This window comes from Lissotriton vulgaris, chromosome 7 (assembly GCF_964263255.1).
Source record: "Lissotriton vulgaris chromosome 7, aLisVul1.2, whole genome shotgun sequence".
In the NCBI taxonomy this organism is placed as follows: Eukaryota; Metazoa; Chordata; class Amphibia; order Caudata; family Salamandridae; genus Lissotriton; species Lissotriton vulgaris.
The window spans coordinates 1,451,896,748-1,451,920,907 of NC_141695.1; the positions used below are offsets into that span (position 1 = coordinate 1,451,896,748).

General features: G+C 43.1%; 1 protein-coding gene across 1 annotated transcript in view; it reads right to left on the reverse strand.

Annotated features, from left to right (window-relative positions):
• Positions 1 to 24,160, reverse strand: part of PTPRT (protein tyrosine phosphatase receptor type T) — a 1,692,228-nt gene that overhangs the window by 743,701 nt on the left and 924,367 nt on the right. The gene's annotated exons all lie outside the window — the stretch shown is intronic.

The window sequence follows — 24,160 nt, forward strand, 5'->3', positions numbered from 1 at the left end:
GTCTGAGTTAAACAGACCACTCTTACCCAGTCCAAAGATCAGGGCTTGATCCATCACCGTTATTTATCTCACTGCCCCATCCCAGCTCAGAACCTGGCTATATGCAAATCAGTCTGTCCCTGGCCCAGTGCATCATGGGAACAGGGCAGACTAAACTACCAAGCCAATTCTTCACCAGAAAGGAGACAAGCTACCGGGGACCGGTTTCTGGCATTTCAGCCTTCTTCGGCCCGGCTTGCTTGAATCCTGATGGAGCAGTGAGAAAGGGACTCATGTCTGAGTATACCCTGCCACACCTATAGTGGCCAAAAACGATTTAGAAAAGGGGGTGGTGATGAACAGAGTGTCTGAGTTAAACGGACCACTCTTACCCAGTCCAAAGATCAGGGCTTGATCCATCACCGTTATTTATCTCACTGCCCCATCCCAGCTCAGAACCTGGCTATATGCAAATCAGTCTGTCCCTGGCCCAGTGCATCATGGGAACAGGGCAGACTAAACTACCAAGCCAATTCTTCACCAGAAAGGAGACAAGCTACCGGGGACCGGTTTCTGGCATTTCAGCCTTCTTCGGCCCGGCTTGCTTGAATCCTGATGGAGCAGTGAGAAAGGGACTCATGTCTGAGTATACCCTGCCACACCTATAGTGGCCAAAAACGATTTAGAAAAGGGGGTGGTGATGAACAGAGTGTCTGAGTTAAACAGACCACTCTTACCCAGTCCAAAGATCAGGGCTTGATCCATCACCGTTATTTATCTCACTGCCCCATCCCAGCTCAGAACCCAGTGTAAGAATTGGCTTTTGTACTTTGGTTTGCCCTGTTCCCATCATGCACTGGGACAGGAACAGACTAATTTGCATACAGCCAGGTTCTGAAACTGGGATGGTGCAGTGAGCTAAAAAACGGTGTTGGATCTAGCCCTGATCTCTTGACTGGGTGAGAGCTTTCTGCTTAATTCAGAGACTCTGTCCCTCACCACCCCTTGTTGTAAATATTTTTGTCCACCCTAAGCGTGGAAGGGTATTCTCAGATGTGAGACCCTTGCTCATTGCACCATCAGGATTCAAGCAAACCGGGCCGAAGACGGCTGTAATGCCAGAAACCGGTCCCCGGGAGCTTGTTTCCTTCCCAGTGTAAGAATTGGCTTTTGTAGTTTGGTTTGCCCTGTTCCCATCATGCACTGGGACAGGAACAGACTAATTTGCATACAGCCAGGTTCTGAAACTGGGATGGTGCAGTGAGCTAAAAAACGGTGTTGGATCTAGCCCTGATCTCTTGACTGGGTGAGAGCTTTCTGCTTAATTCAGTGACTCTGTCCCTCACCACCCCTTGTTGTAAATACACTCCCTTGTTAATGGCTCTCGCCTTCAGCTTGAGCCTATTACGTTGGAGCTGGCCTTTAATGTCCAGTAGAGCCACTCCGGCGGGCTCTAAGGCTGTGTTATATTCTAAGGCACTTGAAATAAGGCAAGTAAGATATCCATTACGTTTGTGATGGAGGAACCCCTAGCCAAACTCTCAATCAGGCTCCATGTTTTTAACAACTGAGGGGTCAGACATTGGTCTCAACGCCGAACTGGAACCCACGATCATCCTGGACATTTTTTTCAAAGCAGCTCCTCACCAAAGTAGGCTGCCACTAGAATGGGATCATTTGGGTATTTTTCCACATTGGCAACCCATCCTGTTTTGAAAGCAGCTGCCAAGCCTAGAAAATGTTATGGACCATAAAGTGATGATTGTCACTGCGTCATGTTAATTCACATGCGATTGATTCTTTTTTTGCCTGCATCTTGCTTACTTCCTTTTTCTTGTTCTGTGTTTTCTTGTCCTTTTCTTTTTTTAGCTGATCTTAATGTACGAACTCATGTACATTTTTGTAAAGTTCTGTGGCAAAAGGGCACCGGAATTCCCACAAAAAAATAAACCAAGAAAACACTGTCAGAGGATTTTCAGCACGAACCGTCTAGATCGGAGGACGTGTTTTCATTCCAAGTTACACAATTTACAGCGAAAGATGCTTTTAATGAAATTATAATGGACTCAAATGAACCTTTATTGAATCTTGAAATATGACTATAACTACTTGCCTGAGCTGATTTGATTCGATTTGTTTAGAATTGAAAAGAATTCAATTGAAAGAGTAGAGTGTTTAGCGAAGGGTGAGCGGGTGTGTTGTGGTTTCATTTTAGTTCATCATAGAAGTATGCAATTGAGTTAACCCTTTTGTAGGTTCTTGGCTATAAAATAAACCAGATAACTCGAAAAATGTTGGTCAAGGATTCCAATTCTGCAAAATATTACATTTTATTTAAATTATGACTTCCAGATTTGGAGCCTAGATGACATTCTTAAATGTCACACACCAGCTGTATTTTATATGATCTATTGCTTTGTCCCATCTTTCATTCACCCGCTTTGTCCAGATTTGAACTCATACATTATCTCTTCAATCCTATTTCATCACAGTCCTTACTAAATGAAGTGAACTCACAGCCCTCCCCACCTCTAGACAACAAGCGAAGAAGCAAAAAAGATTAGCATCTATATTCCAGACTCCAACTCCTTCATTTAAGCTAAAAGGCAAGTACATCCATCAAGCTTTCTATTTCTTGTGTCTGGTTCCTCACAAACAGCACAGAGTGCAACCTAGGTGATTCAGGCCCTTTCTTCAAGTGCTGGGTCCCATTTTATTAGCTGGTGTTCTAATACTGTATTTATGATGGACACACTAAGTTAAGGGCACATTGAGCTGCAGGGTAAGTGTGGCAGTGAGTGGGACTCTCCTTGCAAGGAGCCGGCTGTTGTCTTTAAGTCAGGTCATTCTGTGAGCAGAGCTTGACAACAATGGAGCAGCTCTTCATAAAAGGTACAGTCCCTCCATTAGATCCATTACACAGCAACTGGTAAGTATTTATAGAATACATACAATCTCTGCAGAGGAAGCTAGTAACAGTTCAGTCAGGACAAGGGCAGAGAACTTCTGTTTTAAAAGAGGCAATGTCTTCACTTAAAGACATAGCTCCAGGTAAAGGAAGAAGGATTGGCAGTGCTATGTGCAGAAAGTACAGGTTCATTTGTCTTCCGCATGAAGACAGAAAGGTAGGGGAAAGTTCCCACTTTTGTAAGGTATGTTAAGCAACTAAAATTACTGTTCATTGCTATGTATATCAGGCTGAGCTGAAATGACTCACCGTTCAACAGAACATTTATTATTTATTTGAATTTTATATAGCGCTGGCTAGACCCGGAGGTATCAGAGTCCTTTACATAAGGAACAGCGAGTTGCAAGTTGCAACATTTTTACGTAAGTTACACAGTGAGTAGATAATAACAACAAGAGTTACTAGCGAATAGCACATAAGGACACATGATGAAGCCAAAGTAACACAGTACTATGCATTACTAGTGCAAGCGTAAAAGAGAAGGGGAAAGGAAAACAAGGGAGGGGAATGCCAATGGAGTCAAGGCAGGCAGGAGGGGGAAAGTCCATTGGGGGAACCAAGCAATCAGTGTGAAAGACAGATAAACTAAGAAGAACTGTGAAAAAGAATGTCTGATGTCCGGCTGGGTAGGTGACGACCAAGGGGTGAACCAGAACGAGACTCCTCTATAGCTGCAAAGGACAGCTCCACCGGGCAACGGCCAAGGGTACTCGGTCTCCGAGGTAAGTGCAAACAGTTTTGGTTTCCGCCCATGGGGCATCATGAGAGTTCCATTGACGGTAGCAGTCCCGGTGTTACTAGGAAGCAACGTCAGCCTCATCCTCCAGCTTGTCCCGTGAGAAGAGAGGTGGAAGGGACAGCTCCGAAGGTTAGCAGATCAACCCCAATTCCCAGAAGCAGAATTGAGATTAAGGCAATTGAGAGAAAGACAATTGAGAGTAAAGCATTGTGGCAGCGCTCCATGTGTCGGCGTTGTGAAGGAATTTGGTCCTAGACCCAAAGTAGGTCCCTCCAGTGTCTAAAAACTCTGACTGCTCTGACCTTCTCATGTGGGCTGTCTTTCCTGAGGGGATGGAGTGATGGAGTCCTGTTGGCACCGTTTATTCAGGCCCCACAAGATAGGAGATGCCTCTGCCCACCTGTTAGCTTCTCAGTCTCCGAGCCGCCCTTCGGCTCCCCAGCCGACGCCATCTTGGGGTCAGGTACCTACCAGGGAAGGATAGGCACTCCGGAGCATGCAGTTCTCGCATCCACCTTCAATAAGCGGCCGCCACCGATGTAGGGGATCCTGCTTAATATTAGCCCTAGGACTTCATGCCTCAGCTTAGTGTTCAGGTAGTAGATAGCTGGATAAGAGTCCTGTGAAGGTTAAATATTTGAGTGTCACTTTCCATGGTCTCAGTGTTCAGTTGTGTCTATGTGACAAAGATGGAAGACAAAATCACAAAGACACCACAGAGAGGAAAGAGAGGCTGCGTTTCTTGCCATGGCAAACTGTTCTTTTTGTTACACGCTCCCCAATATTGCCAATTCTAAAATTGCCCGTTTATCATTTGACGGTAGCTTTTCCATTACTATTTCTTCCCCTAAAAAAGTTTCTCTTTGGTTCAATCCAAAACTTCAATAATGCTATATCATCAGTATTACATTTACATGTAAACTAGCCCAGGTCCTCCTAGCTGCTCAGCCAGAATGAGAGATGGTAATGGAATGTTGGTGTGACTGTAATGTGTGGAATGCCTGGGTGCCTGAGTGGATGAGTGGTGACAGTTAGAGATGGGCTGAGCAGCTAAGCAGGCTGCTCCTGGTGGGGCTGGTACTTGACCGAGCTGGCTGGAAAGAGATTGATGCTAGCTTGACATGGAACCAAAAAAGAAGACTTGGAAAATACTACATGGCTACCAGTGTCTCTATGTACAGGGTAGAACATTATTTTGGCGACGATTGGACTCGGACCCAAGCGTACTTAAGGATAGTACAGAAACCAAGAAACTAGAAAGAAACTACAGTAACCAGCGAAACTACAAGAATATAAAGCAACTACATGAAGCAGTTTGGAGTTCCAGGTAAGCCAGCCCCATCAGTGTCCTTGTAAATGGACAGCCCGACCAACCAGTGTCCTTACCAATTGACACTACAGCCTGGTAATATTCCTCTGCATAAGTATTCAGTGAGTTGAAGGTGTACTTAAACTACGACCAAATGTTGGTGTTCCAGCCACAGCGCTTTCTAAAATAGGTTTCGTGAGTTGGAGGAGTAGTTTCTACAGCCATATGCAGTGTTCCAGCCACAATAATCTGCAAAGACCTCAGTGTCTTCAAAGAAAAAGCATCCTTTGGGATACTTTCGAAGTGTTGTTGTTGGTTGTAATTATGATCAAACATGAGTACGTCTAAGCGCCACACAGGAGCAGTGTGGTTCTGCCGAGATTGGTGGCATATAGAAAGCACATCTATTGACATTTAACACTGTGGAAGTAATGTGCCTGGGGATCTTTTTACATCTACGCAAGACTTCAAATGAACCCATGAAATTCACAAGCGCTGTGACAGTTGTGGTCATCATGGGGTCTGCGCAATGTGTGCCTATCGGCACAAGAACAGAGGTGCTATTCTACTTCTCTGTGTTTTGAGCGTCAGGACCTGGATTTATTTTCTGTGGGGGGGGGAAGGATATATCTACCTTTATCATGCTCCTACAACCTGCACATAAAGAGCCTTACTGAGGTGAGCTTGACAATTTGCCTACATGGAGTGTTACTAGCACGTATTTATTTTCCCAGACGTGTCAACAGAAGGAACAAGACATTGCTGGTGAGGCATATTTTGCCTTTTATATTTTTATCTTCACTTGAGGCCCCCTTGCAGCTATGTCAGTTTAACCACTGTTGTTGTTATTAAAAAATACTGGCACGAGCAGCGTCTGTTGTGTGCACACTCACCTTCATGTGTGTCGCACGTTCACTCTTCAGTGACGTTCACCCTTCACGATATCAGAACTTTCAGCTTCAGACGTTTTGGTGAACAGTTGTGCCGTGAACCACCCGGTGCATATAACAAAGTGTGCCGCCATTTTAGGTTTGTATGCTCTGCATTCTTGATTTGGTTGGTGGTTCCCGTTTCCTTGCCAACCACGTTGCCTCACGCTTGCCTCAACAAGGTGTTAACAAAGCCGAATGGAGTTCGAGGACAACACAGTGTTTCCACAAGCAGAACTTGATGAGGTTTCAGTGACGTTAAACGCTTTTGATAGGATTGTTAATTTCTAGTATCTTAGAGGTATTGCTTCTCTAGGTATTGTTCTGTTCCTGTCATGCCCGTTTTGTTCCTCTCAGGAGCCTATTAACCATTTCTCTACTACTGGTTTTGGGAGTGATTAAGTCCACGCACAGTCCTTGGAGCCAGGTATCTCTGACATCTTTCACGTTTGTTTCTGAATGCCACTGCGGGGATTGGTGGCATGTTCCGTTTCATGTATGTCACCTTCATGTGTGTCCCGCGTTCACTCTTCAGTGACGTTCACTCTTCACGATATCGGAACTTTCAGCTTCAGCCGTTTTGGTGAACAGTTGTGCCGTGAACCACCCGGTGCACGTAACAAAGCGTGCCGCCATCTTAGGTTTGTATGCTCTGCATTCTTAATTTGGTTGGTGGTTCCCGTTTCCCTGCCAACCACGTTGCCTCACGCTTGCCTCAACAAGGTATTAACAAAGCCAAATGGAGTTTGAGGACAACGAAGTGTTTCCACAAGCAGAACTTGATGAGGTGTCAATGACGTTGGACACTTTCGATAGGATTGTTAATTTCTAGTATCTTAGAGGTATTGTTTCTCTGGGTATTGTTCTGTGCCTGTCATGCCCATTTTGTTCCTCTCAGGAGACTATTAACCATTTCTCTACTACTGGTTTTGGGAGTGATTAAGTCCATGCACAGTCCTTGGAGCCAGGTATCTCTGACATCTTTCACATGTTTGTTTCTGCATGCCACTGCGGGGATTTGATGGCATGTCCGTCTCATGTATGTCAGAATTAATGCTCCTTTTGGTTCTGTATTGTATGTCCGCCTTTTTCTCACCTGAAATGTATTTGTATGATCTATGCAAATATTTTTATTTCGTGATGCCACAGTTTTACGCTGTTTAATGGATGTGACGTCCTAATCTCCTAGTGGGTGGACATCACAGTTAATCCCTTACTTGAGGGGTCAGTTTTGGCCCTTTCATGTGGGATGGGTTTGGGTAATAGTCCCATCACAGTTGATCTCTTTTGTCAGGGCTGGTTTGGATTTGAGTCCCAGTTAATGACTTCAACATTAGGTTTGGGTCATGGGTTAGTTCCCATACATATTCGTTATTTAGTATAAACCTTACACAGGGTTAGTATTTGGTTTAAACCCCATTTACATGTTAGCCGCAGTACTAAGGTACAACTCTACATAGGGTGTGTTATGGGTGCTAGCCCCTTACACAGTTTTCATGGGTCGCTGTCCCATATCTTGTTAGTTCCCTTGGAGTTGGGATAGGTGTTGCTGGGTGTTTTACCCTTTGTATCACTCTACACATTTACTTTGGGATTGGTTGTGGGGTGTGATATCCAATGTTACAAAGTATTACAATTTGAACTTGAATCTCTACAAGCTTATTCTTCAAAATGTTTTGATAAATTTCATGGGGGATATTTATGCTCATATTTTTTGATATCGTATATTGCCCATCTTTTTTTGATTTGTACTATTCACTCTCTCGTGATAATTTGCTTTTAGTTGCATCCTTGAGTTCCGAGCATTACTGCTTTATTGTGCATAGTTTATCTCTTGGTGTTTTTCATTGTTGTTTTCATTTAAAGGAAATGGATAAGGTTATATCTTCACTATTACATTTACATATAAACTAGCCTAGGTCCTCCTAGCTGCTCAGCCAGAGTGAGAGATGGTAATGGAATGTTGGTGTGACTGTGATGCCAGGAATGCCTGGGTGCCTGAGTGGATGAGTGGTGACAGTTAGAGATGGGCTGAGCAGCTAGGCAGGCTGCTCCTGGTGGGGCTGGTACTTGACCAGAGCTGGCTGGACAGAGATTGATGCTACCTTGACATGGAACCAATAAAGAAGACTTGGAAAATACTACATGGCTACCCGTGTCTCTATGTACAGGGTACAACAAATATCATAAGCATATTTCTTTCTGGAACCTATGGATTAATGCTGGTATTTTCTTTGTTGCTGACATTTGTCATTATGATATGTTCTACACATTCGATGTGCTTCAAACTAAATACAACCTACCTTTGTCTGAACTACCCAAATATACAATACTATGTAATACTGTTCCTAGCACCTTCACTGCGGGGGTTAATCCCCCGCTGTGCTAGGGGGGCGCACACAGCACCCGCATGCTCATGACGAGCTGAGCTCATCATGAGCTACAGTGCTCCTGTTCTCATGACAAGCTCAGCTCATCACAGGTGCATTGGCTCCGTGGAACGTTCAGCACAGCGGGGGAATTAGCCCCGCGTGTGAGCGTTCCTCGGGCCATGACGACCTGAGCTTGTCATTAGCACCAGAGCACCATGGCTCATGACGAGCTCAGCTCGTCATGAGCATTGAAGAGGTTAATGCTTACCTACAATTACTTTCTATGTCTCAGTCCTCGGGTATAAAGTTTAAAATTTCTGTGTTTAGCTGCTCAGGTCATATAGCTTCTAAAGTGTACAAAAAACTTACCACTTCTAATTCCTCCTTCTCACATTTTAATCAAAAATGGTCATCACTCATACATTTTCTATCCTCTAAACTATCCTGGAAGGATATTTGGAAATCTAACACAGATAACTATCTTACGGCTACTCTTATACAAACTAATGTTTATCTACTTTACCAATGTTCCTAGATTTCAGGCAAATTATTTAAAGCTAAACTTCTAGATACTCCAAATTGTTGGCATTGTAAGTCTGCTATTGGTGATCTATGTCATTTATTGTAACGAGGAGGACCCGGACTCGGGCCCTCCAGGCTTACCTGTTCCTATGTCCCCTCTTTCTGAACAGCACACCAACTCCTGGAAGACGGCGACATGGTGTACAACCCCGCGCAGAATACCGAGGAACAGTGTTTCTTTAACTGGGCGGAGCTGGACCCTGAACCCGCCCACCTACCACTGGTAAAACCCAGCCCAGATATTACACAGGTGTGTTTTTCACCCGGAGGTAGAGAAGGAGAGTGGCGGCGAGAGGACGGAGAAGAGCGGAGTTCGGAGGAGGCGAGAGAGGAAGAGGGAGGTCAGAGGAGGCGAGAGAGGAAGAGCGGAGGACGGAGGAGGCGAGAGAGGAAGAGCGGAGGACGGAGGAGGCGAGAGAGGTAGATCAGAGGACGGAGGAGGCGAGAGAGGAAGATCGGAGAACGGAGGAGGCGAGAGAGGAGCAGCGGAGGATGGAGGAGGCGGAAGTAGAACTGCAAAGGTCGGAGGAGGCTGAAGGAGAAGATCGAGGAGCCCTTACCATCGGAGGAGAACGGAAAAGGAGCCGAGACTTCAGCGACAAGCCAGGAGATCCACGGGAAGGAGCATTGCCCAGCCACACTTCCCGGGAAGTGTGGCTAGAGCAGGTACGGTCACGCTTTTCAGGTTGGGCGAGACGTAGGTGGGTCAAACCACCCTAAGAATCACTCGGCATACCGTGCACTTCCCCCCCTCACTACATCGGCACTTGTACCGGGGTCAAATAACTGCACGCGTGTATCCTCACTCCCTTCCCCGAACGCCTACAAAAAACCAGGCTAATACTGGTTTCTTTCTGTCCTGCTGCTGTGATCCTGACCACATTTGAAACGGCGGAAGAGCGGCCTACGATTCCCAGAAGACATCGGGAACCCTGGCGGCTTGTAGTAGCAAAACACCTGACGGAAGACACAGAAAACCCCCTCCCATACTACTGAGTGCCTATCCAGAAGAGGCGGTTGTACAAAATAATAAAACTGTCTCTACCCAAAACACCGTTGTCCGTGAGTCTGTTCGATTCCCCACTCAAAGGCCCACATTTATCTTTCAATTGTTCTATTATTCATCAGTTTTTATTAGACATATGGAATATTATAACCTGGATTCTTAAACTACGAACAACTTTATATTTTCATTTTCTAATCCTCAAATCTTCTCTTTTTAAATCTACACTATCCCCTATGGATTGTAAACAGTTTGACTTTCTTATCTCCACTGCAATCAAATCTATAACATGTGATTGGAAAGACGCTACCTTACTTTCAGTTAATGCATAACGGGAATGGATTATTTTTCTTAGATGTGGCAATGCTCTTTTCCACGCTTTCCTAATGATTCCCCTCCTTCTAGATCTAATATGTGGTCAAGTTTGGTCTCTTATATCATCACATGTTCTTCGATTGATAATGCTTATTTGTATTCTTATTAATCAACTTATGTTCAATGTAGCCCTTTTTTGTTTGTAATTTTTTTTATATCTACAATGTAATTATTAATGCTGTTATAGATATTCTATTTGCTACTAATGGATGTTTATATTTCCTATGTAATAATACATACCTATACCATATTGTTTGGTATTATTCTTTGTATTCTGTTTTTTATATTTATGGAAAATTCATCCAATAAATCATTTTGAACACAAAAAGAAATATATCAAGGCTGTTGGTAGAACATTTTGAAGATTTTACCCGATTTCCGGACATTTTCTATAGCCTACATCTGTATACTGACTGACAGACATTCTTAAAAGATTTTGGATTCGTGCCAGGTATGGTTTTTTCCCACTAAAAAACCAAGGTCACGAAAAAACCAAAGTCATGGAATCTAGTCTTCAATATTCCTGTTGTTGAAGGCTTCAGGAGGCTTCAGACTAATCATCATCTTAAAGGCCTTAAATGCTTCATATGGAAGATTCTCTCAAAATGGAGAATTTACAGAATGTCATTCCACCAATCACACCAGAACAGTGGATGGGAGCCATTGATCTTCAGAAAGCTTATCTCCATATACCCATTCATTCGGTTCAGTAGTAATACCTGAGGTTGTATGTGCAATGATATTATTGGCAGTTTCAAGATCTGCGCTTGGTTCTGATATCCTCTCCAAGGATAATAAAACAAATGTAAGCTTGTAGGCGCACTGCTTCACAACTCAAAAAATCCAACTTGGACTACAGAAGCAGAGGATTCGTGGAACACTTCCAGAGTTTGGGCATTATTTAGTTTTTGGCAAACAGGTTACTCCATCACATTGGTAACAAATAACCCGTCCAACGAAATATAAATCCCATTATGTCCAAAGGGATTTATATTTTGAAGGACGGAATATCGGTATTGTGATGAAGTTACCCACCTGCCAAAACCTAAATCAGGCTCTTTGTCTGTTTGCAACACAGCATGGGTTCCATTACAACTGAATGACTCTTTGATCAATTTTTAATCAGGATTTAAAATTCATTGCACTAGGGGCCCGCGGGTCAGACATCTATTCTATTAGTGGTCCCCTTTATTCCAGAACTTTAACATGCTAAGTCCAGAGTACCCCATGATCAAGGACAATCTACAATGGTGGTTGATTCTTAAAACCCTATAGTCAGAAGTTCCTCTGTCCCTCGCACCTTCTGTGAAACTTACTACTGACCAACAAGAACAGGGAGCACCCCTGGAAACTCTTTTAGTACAGGGCATTTGCTTCCATCAGAACACTTATATTCCTCCAGGAGAGTGCTGGCTGCAGTTTTCTGAGCCTTCTCTGGTTTACCTCATAAATGGCAAGTCATTAAATATTCTTCTGCACTGATTATACCAGGCAAAATCTTACCCCAAAAGTAGTTGGGAACAGGTTGGCCATCTCTATCAGTCCTAAAGGTCCAGATCTGCATCTGGGCAGAAAAGCATCTCTACGATCTGTCAGTCACCCACATGCAGTGGGCACCCTCTTTCCCAGCAGATATTTTCACCAGTCCCATTCCTCTTTTCCACAACTTCAATCAAGCTATTACAGTCTTTCTGGAGGTATGCAAGAGATGGATTTTTATTTTGAACTTAAACCGAATTTTACTATATCGTAGAATACACACAATGACCATATTTTGATATTTTCTCTTTTCTGAAGGGTTGTAATATTTTTACCAATGAAACCGAAATTTACCACTTTCTTTGTACCTGTGACTGATGCTGAATGTCTTAAAAATTTCTTTGGAAATGTCTTACATAATTTAACTCTGAGTTATATGTTACCTCTGCTGGAGTTCGAATTACACAGAAAATGTAATATTAATCTCATTGTAAGATTATCTTTGATTAACTTCAAGTTGAAAGTAAATCTTTATTTCATCTTATTTGAAAACTATTTTTTTACTCATCAAAAATTGTTACAAAATGTATTGTATCAACCGTTCTATTATGTCTGTGCCAGTTTCTGTAAGTGAATGTTTCACATTCTAAAATTCTCAAGTACCCTAGCCATTTGATAGTAACACTTCTTGCAGGAATTATTTATTTATTTATTTATTTTATTTGGAAGTTTTACATAAAGTGAACCAGACCCTTGCGGGTATCAGAGCACTTTACAGGGTAGGTGTCAAAGTTACATAAATACAAAGAAAATAACATAGGTTCAATGCTGGTCAATGACAGTATAAACTTCCTAACATAGCTACATTGGAATAGGGTACATAACAAAACATTCAATGCATATCAAGCAAAATATAGATACAGTATCCAAGACCTGGTTGGACAATAGACAATAAAAGGATCTATGTAGAAGATTAGTTTGGTAGCATTATAACAGTAGTCCATGCTCAAGTGAATTTAGCCATGAGAAGCGATTTCACTTCTTTTTTTAAAGATGTCGTAGAGAGATTAAGTCTGGTTTCTGGGGGTAGAGCATTCCATATTCTGGGTTTGGGTATATGTTTTCTTCTTGTTGAGTCTTCGCGGTTTCAGTAGTAGAAGGTTTTTAGCACTTCTTGAAGATCTGACCCCACAAGAGGGCACCAGTTTCTGTACCAGATAGCTAGGTGCATTGTAGTAAATGGCTTTATGCGTCATACATGCTATTTTCAGATGTATCCTAGCTTCAAAAGGTAGCCAATTAAGGGATTTTAGGTCAGGGGATATGTGGGAGCTTCTTTTGGAACTAGTGCTAATTCTTGCTGCAGCGTTGATTGAGGCTCTTAGAGGGGCCTTTGAAGATCTGGGCAGGCTGCAAAGCGAGACAATCCTGTAGTCAATTCTTGGGATGACTAGCGCTTGTACTGCCAGTTTGAAGTCCTTTTCCGGCAGGAAAGGATTCAGTTTTCTCAGAGTATGTATCTGAAAGTTTGCTCCTTTTGTTGCCTTGCTAATGTGTTTTTGCATATTGAAGTTTCAGTCCAGTGAAATTCTCAGCGATTTTGCTGAGTCAACGATGAGAGGTTGGAAGTTGAGTGCAGTAAGGTGTTTGTCCATTCTTGCATTCTGGGTACTTGAGCAGGAGGAGCGATTAGGAGGAATTCGGTTTTGAGGGCATTCAGTTTTAGATGGTTTTCTGCCAGCCAGGTCTGAGTTTTTCCATGAGTTGAGTTGAGTGCTTCGATGTCTTTTAAGGTATGGAGAGTAAGGTATAATTGTGTGTTTTCAGCGTACATGTGATATTGCACATTGGAGGATTTAATAATTTCAGTAAGTGGTTCCATAAATAAATTGAACAGTGTCGGAGATAGTGAAGATCCTTGAGGGACTCCTAACGTGACCGGGACGGGTTTGGACAATGAGTGGTCTACCTTAAATCATTGTGATCTGTTTTGGAAGAACAAAGTGAACCAATTAGCACTGATCGAGATCATCCCATTCTGTGTTTCAGAAGGTCTATCAGGTTATCGTGTTCGACGGTATCAAAGGCTGAGGAATGGTCTAGCAGGATGAGTAAGCCAGCTCCGTTCTGATCCAGGATTTGTAGAGCATCATCAATTATATGAGTCATGTCTGTTTCAGTGCTGTGACCTGCCCGGAAACCTGATCTGATTGGTATTTGTTGAGTAGGTTAAAATGTTCAATATGTCTTACCAGCTGGAGATGTACACATTTTTCTAAGAGTTTGGCCAAGGTGGGGATATTGGATATAGGGCGATAATTGTTGAAGTCCACAGGGTCTGACGTAGGTTTCTTTAGAATGAGGGATACCTACCCGGCTTTTAGGGTGTCAGAGATACAACCTTGGCGTAAAGAGTTATTTTTGCCACCGAAGTGTAAATATAATATACTACAGAGCCCTTTTGTAAACAATGATCCCTCTTTTAGGGTACAAATTAGCTGGAAACTTAGGGTACACTCCAGGGAATGTTTAATTTAATTTATCTATGATGGGCACCTTAAAGGCAAATGTTGATGTGCCTCCTCGTGAGCATAATTGTAATTTCCCAAATATCTGTTGTATGTTCCATTGACCTAACAGAGAACATCAATTATCTTTGTCCTACATCTGGGCTTTGCTGCTAATGAACTCATCACTCGAGACACCAAATTCACTACTTTGTTACTTTTTCTAAGGATGCATTTTTCCTGTAAATCTAAAATGTAAGCCAATCCAAACCTCGCTTTTTTACTATGCTTTTTTCTAAATATGTTGTTGATAAATAATGTATGCCCATCTGTTAAACTGTAGCGAGGTCATAAACACTGCCTGACATGCTATCAAATTCACTGAAGTGAATATTATACTGATGCCTGCTAGAAGATACTGAAGTGCATGATATGATTGCCAAAACACACACTTCATCAATTTGTGCCTCCACAGATTAGAAACCACTTTCTCATCCCCAAAAAGAACTGAAGCAGACACCTAAAGAGAACTTTGCTTGAACACCTAAATATCTTATATTACTCCAGTCAACTCTTTTAAAACTTTAAAAAAATGTTTTATGTTTTAACTAACAATTGCAACTGTTTAATCTCCTACATGTTTAGACTATGAACTAACAGTCCTAATATCTTTAAACAACTTTAAATAGGCTTTTTATGAAGTTAACAAGTTTAAAGCCATTTTAGTGACATTTACAACTGTTGTAAAAGTACTATCATGTTGTATGGTAATGAAAAGTCCTCATTTATGTGTAACAAATGTTGTCCTCCCTTAGAAGTATCTACTTCAGAGAAAATTACTTCGGCAGAATTACCACTACCATATGTCTGGTGAGGTAGTGTTAACTTTCCTGGAAGATTTTACATCAATAGTGAATCCTCCAAAAGCAGATCTATCATTTCTCTTACTTTCACTTACCATGCAACTTTAAATAAGCCCTGGAAATAACAAATAATTTTAAAAATCACAGATAACATGTTAAAATATGAGAAAATGCAGGTAACACTGATTTTCTCAGTGTATTCCATGTAGGAGAAAATGTTCTGTGTTATGCCTATGTTAGTTCCTATTACTTTAGCTTCATTACTTCTAAAACTAATATTATAATGATAATGACAATCATAACAATAATTTGTAAATCATTCCCAATATTACGATTTTGGCATTGCAGAGAGCTGTAAATACCAGATGTCCAGACATTGCTTATTAACACTCCGTGATAAAAATGAGTTACATTTTACTGGCAAGATATTCATTTTATAAAGGAATGGCGTGTGTGTAAGACATAAGAGTATTAGTTGAGGGGAGTGAGCACCCACATAAGAGAATAATCACAATCCTTCTCAGGCTGACCTCCAAAGTCACTAAATAAACCTGTGCACAACTCTTTGGTAGCTTGGCAAAAAAAAGTCAGGCTTAACTGAAATGCAACGCGTAAATTATTTAAGCATTTAATTCACGTACCCTGCTGCACCGATACTTTCCCGTTTTTAAAAAAACTCGTATTCACCATTTTCCCTCTAGCTCTGTTAACGCAGCATTGCAGTGTATGCTCCTTCTCCATATGTTCCCTTGCAACGCTTTTCACCAGGGTGTTGGTTTATCACCGCGTAGGTTATCACATGGTTTGGTTGACATTAGTTTCTATTCTTCCCGCACGTTATGGGGTCTATTCACTACGATTGGCTCGTTTGTACCTATCCACACAATGACACCTCTTGGTCACACGGTTTTCTTTCGGTTTCTTTCCGATTTCCTTGACGCATTGGTTTTCTATGTAGATATCTCTGGTTTGACCTCTTCACAATGGTTTCTGAGCATAAGTCCTTGACTTCTTGACATGATTTGCTATATATTTTTGCAAGCTATGTATTCATATACATGTATTATCGTTTTGTAGATTCCCCTGACGAAGGGCTCGGTGTTTAGACCGAAATGCATTAGGACATACCAACAAACTAAGTTGCTGAAATCATGTAATTTTGTGATGAGACAACAACGTTACTTGAATATGCATTAAATAAATAATTATCGAGCAACAATCCACTAATGGCATCTGTGAAAACTCATTGAATTGTAAATATTTTATGTTTAAATTCCAGAGGGCGACGCGACACAACATACGGCGGGCCCACGTAGCTCTGGCAGCAGTCTGACAGACAGGGTGCAAACAGCGCTCCTATTGGCAAACATAGACAGGGCGTTTGATTCCCTGAGCTGGGTCTACCTGTTCGCCCTTCTTCGTCGGCTTAATCTTGGTCCCCGGTTTTTGTAATATGTGAGGCTACTATACACTGACTTGACAGCATCCATCCGAGTGGCGGGTGCGGTATCACCTAGCTTCTCAATCCATTGTGGCACCAGGCAGGGGTGCCCCCTGTCGCATTATTTATTTGCCACGGCTATGGAGCCGCTTGCGGCCTGGGTGCGCATTGATGCACAGCTGGAGGGATTTGAGTGGGCTACCGGTTTCTCAAATAGATTCGCATTATATGCGGACAACATCCTTTTCTTTTTAATGGCATTGAATAGGTCGGGCCGTGGATCCTGGAGATCATGCAAATATTTGGGGAGGCGTCTGGGCTCTACATGAAACCTCGTAAGTCTACGCAATGGGTGCTGGGGGCGCGGATGGAGTGGGTGCATGGGTGCCTACACTACAGGTGGTGGTGGGAGGCCTCAAATATCTGGGCGTTTTCCTCTCTGACATGCCAGCGGTGTCATGGGAGCGGAATGTGGTGCCAGTTTGGGAGCACGTACAGGCGGATATCAAAATCTGGACCCGTATGCCACTAACCATTTATGGCAGGTCGGCAATATTCAAAATGGTTGCACTCCCCCGCCTGCTATACCAATTGCAGAATCACCCATACCCGATCGTGCCAAGATGGTTCCAGCTGGTAAACTCGACACTTGGGCAGTTTCTCTGGGGGGAGGAGCGGTGCGTGTCGCATTGCGTACATGCTTTCTCTACACTTATTGTGGAGGTCTAGCGACCTCAGATTTCCTTTCATATTATCAGCCCTCGCACCTCTTGGTCCTCAATTAATGGTGGTATGGGGACAGGGGAGACCCGGCCTATGCTGTGGAGCGGTACATGATGGGGCAGTCCACTCTCCATATGATACTTAATTCCGCTGCGTTGCGTGGCACATTGCCACAGGTAACAAAAGTAGTCTTCCAAATTTGGCGGCAATCCCTGAAGTACATGGGGTGGTGTAACACACTTACAGAAAAAAAAACATGTGGCATAATGGGCGCCTGCCTGACGGGGCGGCCCTACAGGGCTTTCGGGGTTGGGACGCCAATGGCGTATCCACCCTGGGCCATGTTGTGCTTTATGGTTCCTTCAAATCGTTTTGCAATCTGCAGGTGGAATTTAGCATGTCCTAGTCGCAAGTCTTCAGGTACCGCCAGCACAGACACGCGCTTACCCCTAGTCTGGAGGGCCTTGACTCTATTCCCGAGTTTAGCCCGCTGGAAGCGAAAAATGTTATGGGTGACCTGGAGACCAAAAAGATATCCTGGTCACTCACAGTGCTTCCCAACTGGGGAAATTATGGGGGCATGGGAAGAGGATGTGGGGGTCATGGAGGAAGTAGACTGGAGGGAGGCCTTAGCAGCACCACGGGGGCAGCCATAGCAATGCATCTCCGCCTCGTCCAATTTAAATATCTTCACCGGGTTTATTTTACTCGGGTACGATTGTGGCGAGCGGGGCTGATCGCTTCTCAGGAATGCCTCCGGTGCGGTGGGATGGATGGCACATTTCTACCTACCTTCTGGCAATGCTTGTCATTATACCGTTTTTGGAGAGGGGTATTTGCCTGCCTCTCTGAAGTCCTGGGGTGGTCGCTTCCATGTACGCCACAGTTTGCCCTATTGCACATGATGGAAAGGATATGGGGCACTATTTATAAATGCCATTTGTTACAGTTGGGACTTACATTGGCGAAAAGTGATATTGCTCAGATCTGGAAGGATGAGCAGGCGCCCTCGGTGGCCACCTAGAAAAACATCTTGGACTTCTGCATGGGGTTGGAGTGGCCAATCTTCGTGGCTCGGGGGTGCCCATGTAAGCAATACAAAATTTGGAAGTGGTGGGCTGACTATAGGGGCTTGTGGCTGGAGCCTCCGGCTGAAACAGACGATATCTCGGTGGAATGAGTGTAGGGACGGGGTGGCTGGGCCTGGCGTAGGGGGGGTAGTCGGGGTGTGTGTGTGCTTGGGTGGGTGGGTCTCGTGGTGGGTGCGCTACTCGGGTGGGGGAACAGTTGGGGCACATGGGACTGTTATTCTAAATGACTCTCATTATCAAATGTGCTGGTTGTCTTGTTTTCTTAAAAAAGTCAATTGCTGTCATATAACTGTGTAATGTGATACGACAGTGGACTCTGGAGTGCAGAGCCATGCACCTCTTGTGCAAATTGACGAATAAAGTTTGTTTTTAAAAACAATTTTTGAATAAAATGTAAACGCAATGCATAGAAAAGTCCCAATTCAGAAAAAGAGTGACTAATCAATTATAATAAAATAACGCCAAAACAACAAAAATCTAATAAGTAGAACTGGAAATATGGATTTTTAAATTTTTAAATAAAAATAGCACAAAGAACACAAAGTGCCAACTGCGGTTATCTGGCCACCCTACACCGGGTCAAAGTCAAACTTAAAGCCAACAACAATGGAGGACAAGTCAGACACAGGGACCATGTTAGTCCTGATGGAAAGTTTACCTTCTGATTTTGAAACTTTTAGGAAGTAAAATTGGCTATCAACAAGTCACTGGCGGGGCACACTGCAAGCTACTTTCGAAGTAGGGCTCGGCGATAGTAAGTTGCTGGAGAGTGTGGTCCCAGTGCAGTCAGCGACTAAGGTGCAAAAGCTCAGAGTGGGAGAAATATGATGTTTTTGGCCAGGAAGGCCTTGACGATTGCTGCTCAGAGTCATCTCCAATGAATCGCTCTACGTTTGGACTTAACATCTTTTCTGGAAGTCAGATCTCCTTCAGCAGTGCATTCTAGCAAGCTGAGGTGACATCGCTGTTGAAGCGGTCCAGGTCTCCGAGAAATCTCTTGGCAGAAAGTTGACAAAAGTTTCCAAATGTCAGATCTTGCAATGTGGGGAGAGGAGGAGTACACTCCAATAACAGCAAAGGCTCCGAGGGGTACCACTTAGGGAATAGGGCTCACTCCAGCAGAGGCCAGCAGCAGAGTTGAGGGAAGATTCAGTTGGTACTGGTCAGCTGGACAATTGCAAGGGCCTCTAGAAACTTTTTGTGTCTCTTTAGCTCAAAAAGGAGTTTGGCCATCTGAGTCTTGGAGTCACTTCTGCGGTCCTGGGTTCTAGTCAAGCAGGTACAATCTTCCTTCAGGTTTGAGACAGGAGGGCAGACCTTCTGAATTTCACAAGCCCAGGAGTATTCTGTACAGAGGTCTGTGGGGTCCACTTTTATGCCCAGTGCCAGCCATGCTGGCAATAATCTGCGTTAGAAAATTGCACTAGAGGACTCCAAATCTCGCTCATGTTCGCATATTCTGGAGACTCACAGGAGAACAATTCTGCCACAAAGCAATTGGTGTAATTTGACGAGAATTGGTCCAAATTGCGGCAATTCTGCAGGCAGAAAAGAAAATTCTGCCCATCCCTAATGTAAACAAGTATTAGCCTAAGGGTGGGCCAGCTTTGTCACAGTAATAAACAATTCTGTAGGTACTTAACTGTAAAACTATAAACAGATATGTCTTACGTTTTAAATACCATGCACCCTGCCCTGTGGGAATTTAGGGCCTAACGTAGGGGTGATTTATACATAGTAAAAAAGAAAGCTGAAGCCTGACAAAATGTTTATTTTGCAAGGTAAAAATGGCAGGTCTACAGAAATATTTTACAGTACTACTTTAGTGTGTGGCACAAAATTTTGTGCAGCCCACGGGTATCATTTAATTTACAGCCCCTGGGTATATGTAGTAGCATAGGCTAGGGATGTAATAAGTAAATGAAATGTGCCAAATAGGTATATGCCAATTTTACCATGCTTAGAAGGGAGAACATAAGCAGTTTACCATTGGTTGGCAGGAGTAAAGTGCGCAGAGTCCTCGGGCCTACAAAACAACAAATTGGGTCAAGCAAAAGAAGGCAAAGCTCTGGGGAAATGCCACACAACAAATGGTCACTTCCATCAGTTTGGCTACTCTGGCTCGCAGAAATATCTTTATTTATAAGGCTGGACACAAACTTCACCACTGATTTCAAACAAAACTCCCATTGTCTTCTCTTCTCTATTTTGTGCCCTGGGAGTTCCTCTGACTTTTTGGTTTTCGCCTGCCCTGTGGAAGTCTCCTGTTTGTGCATTCCTGGCCACCACTTCTCTCAGCTCCTTTTAAAATAATAAAGGGGCATATTATCAAGAAAGGGCGTTACATTATCGCCGCTTTTATCGGCAGGAAACTGCCGATAAAGCGGCGATAATGGGCTTGATAATATGCTCTATTGAATTCCAATCGAAGCCCATCTTAAATGTCTTGACATCTAACATGGGCTTCGATTGGAATTCATAGAGCATATTATCAAGCCCATTATCGCCGCTTTATCGGCAGTTTCCTGACGATAAAAGCAGCGATAATGTAACGCCCTTTGTTGATAATATGCCCCAAAGTTCCCATTTACTCCATTTACTTTTTCACTTTAAAGTAGGCAAGCTTCTTTAAGACTACTTCCTTTACCTACTCTCACCCCCTCCGTTGCTATGCTCTCCAGCGGCCTCTCCTTATTTCTGGTCCGAATGCATATGCAAATATTTTTTTTTAGTAAAACCGCTTTTCTTGAGCTTAATTCGCATGTTCCAAAAAGCCAAAAACGAAGGGAAATGAAAATGTATCAAACTAGTGGAAAATGTTGAAGGAAATTGTCTTGGAAACAGCAATATCAACTTCAAGCATAGCTACAGTGTTATGGATAAGTAAAAATGTTAAGCAATGCACCACATAAAAACATCTCATTTATCTCCATTAGACCGTCTGGAATCCTAGGAGTGTTTTATTAAAGTGGTTGTACTCAGCAGCAAGATATGTTCATGTAGAAACCATGATATTGGGATAAGTTAGGCAGAAAATCGACCTCAAAGCCCTGTCACATATAAACACCATCAACAATACTTATGATTAGCCAACAACAAACCGTGAAAGGAGAATGATTATACAAAGTGGTGTCATATCTACAAATGGTGCATCCTCACCTCCTGGTTGGGCTCGGATAGACTAACCCTTACCATCCGAGACAAAAACCCAAGGGCACTTCTCATATAATACCCAAGGGGCATATTATCAAGGGGGTTTATCTCCACTTTTTTGGCTTTAAAAGCCAAGAAAGCGGAGATAAAATTATCTCCCTATTACCTAGCAGTCGCTAACACCAGTTAGCGACAGCTAGTAGGAGATAGCGACCATCTTGGGCCCCACTTTGCATGTCAGTGATATTATCATTAATGACATGCAAAGTGGGCGTGCCAAGATGTTAGCGACTGAAAACAGTCGCTAACATCGCTAACTCCTATTACCAACTTTTGGAGATATTCGCGCTAAGCGCGAATATCTCCAAAAGCTAACACATGCCCTGAGCAGTTCTTATCCATGTTATCCAATGGGAGGTGGATAACATGGCTAAGAGCATTAGCTCGGTAATGCATTAATATCGCTGACTTTTCAGCGATATTCATGCATTGCGGCGATTTTTATCGCATTTGCGATAAACCTTGGTAATACCAAGGTTTATTTGCGGTAAAAATCGCCGCAGCTCAGCGGTAAATTTTTGTCTCTAACCAAGCAATAGCGATAATTATTGCTATTGCTTGGTAATATGCCCCTAAATAAATAAACCTACACCTATAAATGTCTCGTACAAACAGATGTAGTTTTAATACTTTTTAGTATTCATAGGAAACCCGTGCCCTTTACATATTTCCTGGCATGGTACTGGCAATGTCACATTCTGTTTTTACAATATGACATTCTATTTCATCAAAGCAAAATTGCACACAGGGTACAATTGTACATTTTATTAATTTTGCGTTTTTTACCTCCTTGGACAAAACATTTTTTCAGTGTAGAAGCTCGGATGAGAAAACGTTTTCACTGTGTAGAAACACATTCATTCGTATTAATTTTCAAACCACAAAGTTTAGGGTGTACCATTCCTCTTCCCACCCCGGACTGGAATTTACTACAGATCTTTGTCTGAACAATTTTCCAACAATTTATAGTGAAGGAAAGAATCAGAGAGAAGTTTGTGAATGCCTTAATACTCTGAAGACAAACCAGGCTTAGATCCCGGCTCACCCTCTCGTGAGAGGTTTAATACTGTCTAATCACAACAGTAATGGCATACAATTACACAGTAGTTCATTAATTTATGGTATTCTTTGGCCTACCACGAAAACATAAATAGAGCCCTTTTTCCTGTAAAACTATGTTCAGGCCAAGATTGGCTTTACAAATCTGTGTCATATTCCCATTCTGTCCTGGGTGATTACACTTCTCTCCCAGTCCCCATTGGTTCTGTAATGTCACACTGGCATTCAAAGGAAGGACAACCTGATCGTAAGAATGCACATCCGATGCAGCTGTGTTCTCGTGTGCCCAACTGAAGCAAACAAACGTTTCACAGGTGTGAACACACAAAAGCAAACATCAGGTGCGAACACCAACCAGCAAAGCACTTCCCCTAAGCTTTTGTAATGCACAGTGCATACCAACAGCCATGGACCATGTCTCACACTCAGTGGAAACAATGCCACCTTCACATAACGAGGGTTCATCCACAATATGTCATCAACATCAATGGAAAATAATGACTGGATTTAGAAGACGAAAATATCACTTAATGGCAGTTTCTGGGTTTGTAATAGAATGAGTGCTGGTGCCCTAAGCTCTGCTCAGTATCCCGTGGCTGGTGTCAGGGGCGGCTGGTGACATTTGAAAGTGGTGAGGCGTAAACTAATTTGCATATTGCACCGCAGCGATTGAGCGCAGCCAGGGAGCCCGAACCACCTTGCATCCATCCATACATCATTCATGCATCCACCCATCTATCCACCCACCCACCATCCATACATCATTCATGCATCCACCCATCCATCCATCATGCATCCACCCATCATGCATGCATGAATCCATACATCATTCATACATCCACCCATACATCCACCCACCCATCCTGCATCCATACATCATTCATGCACCCACCCATCCACCCATCCATCCATCATGCATCCACCCATCATGCATGCATCCATGCATCCACCCATCCATCCACCCACCCACCCTGCATACATCATTCATTCATGCATCCACCCATCCATCCATCATGCATCCGCCCATCATGTATGCATGCATCCATACATCATTCATGCATCCACCCATCCATCCACCCAACCATCCTGCATCCATACATCATTCATTCATGCACCCACCCATCCATCCATCATGCATCCACCCATCATGCATGCATCCATCCATACATCATTCATGCATCCACCCATCCATCCACCCACCCATCCTGCATCCATACATCATTCATTCATGCATCCATCCATCCATCCATCATGCATCCACCCATCATGCAAGCATCCATCCATACATCATTCAGGCATCCATCCATCCATCCACACATCCATCCAACAAGTCCCCCAAAACAACTGACTTAGGGGGACTTGATTTAGTTTTCAGGCACGTAAATAACATTCCTGTAAACATTGTAAAAACATCTAGACGTTTGTTCAACTGAACACACTCTAGGACGCTGAATCCATCACACTGAGATTCTGTCACGATAAGGAAGACCCTCCGGCGATGCCAATACAAGAACTTCACGAAGTGTAA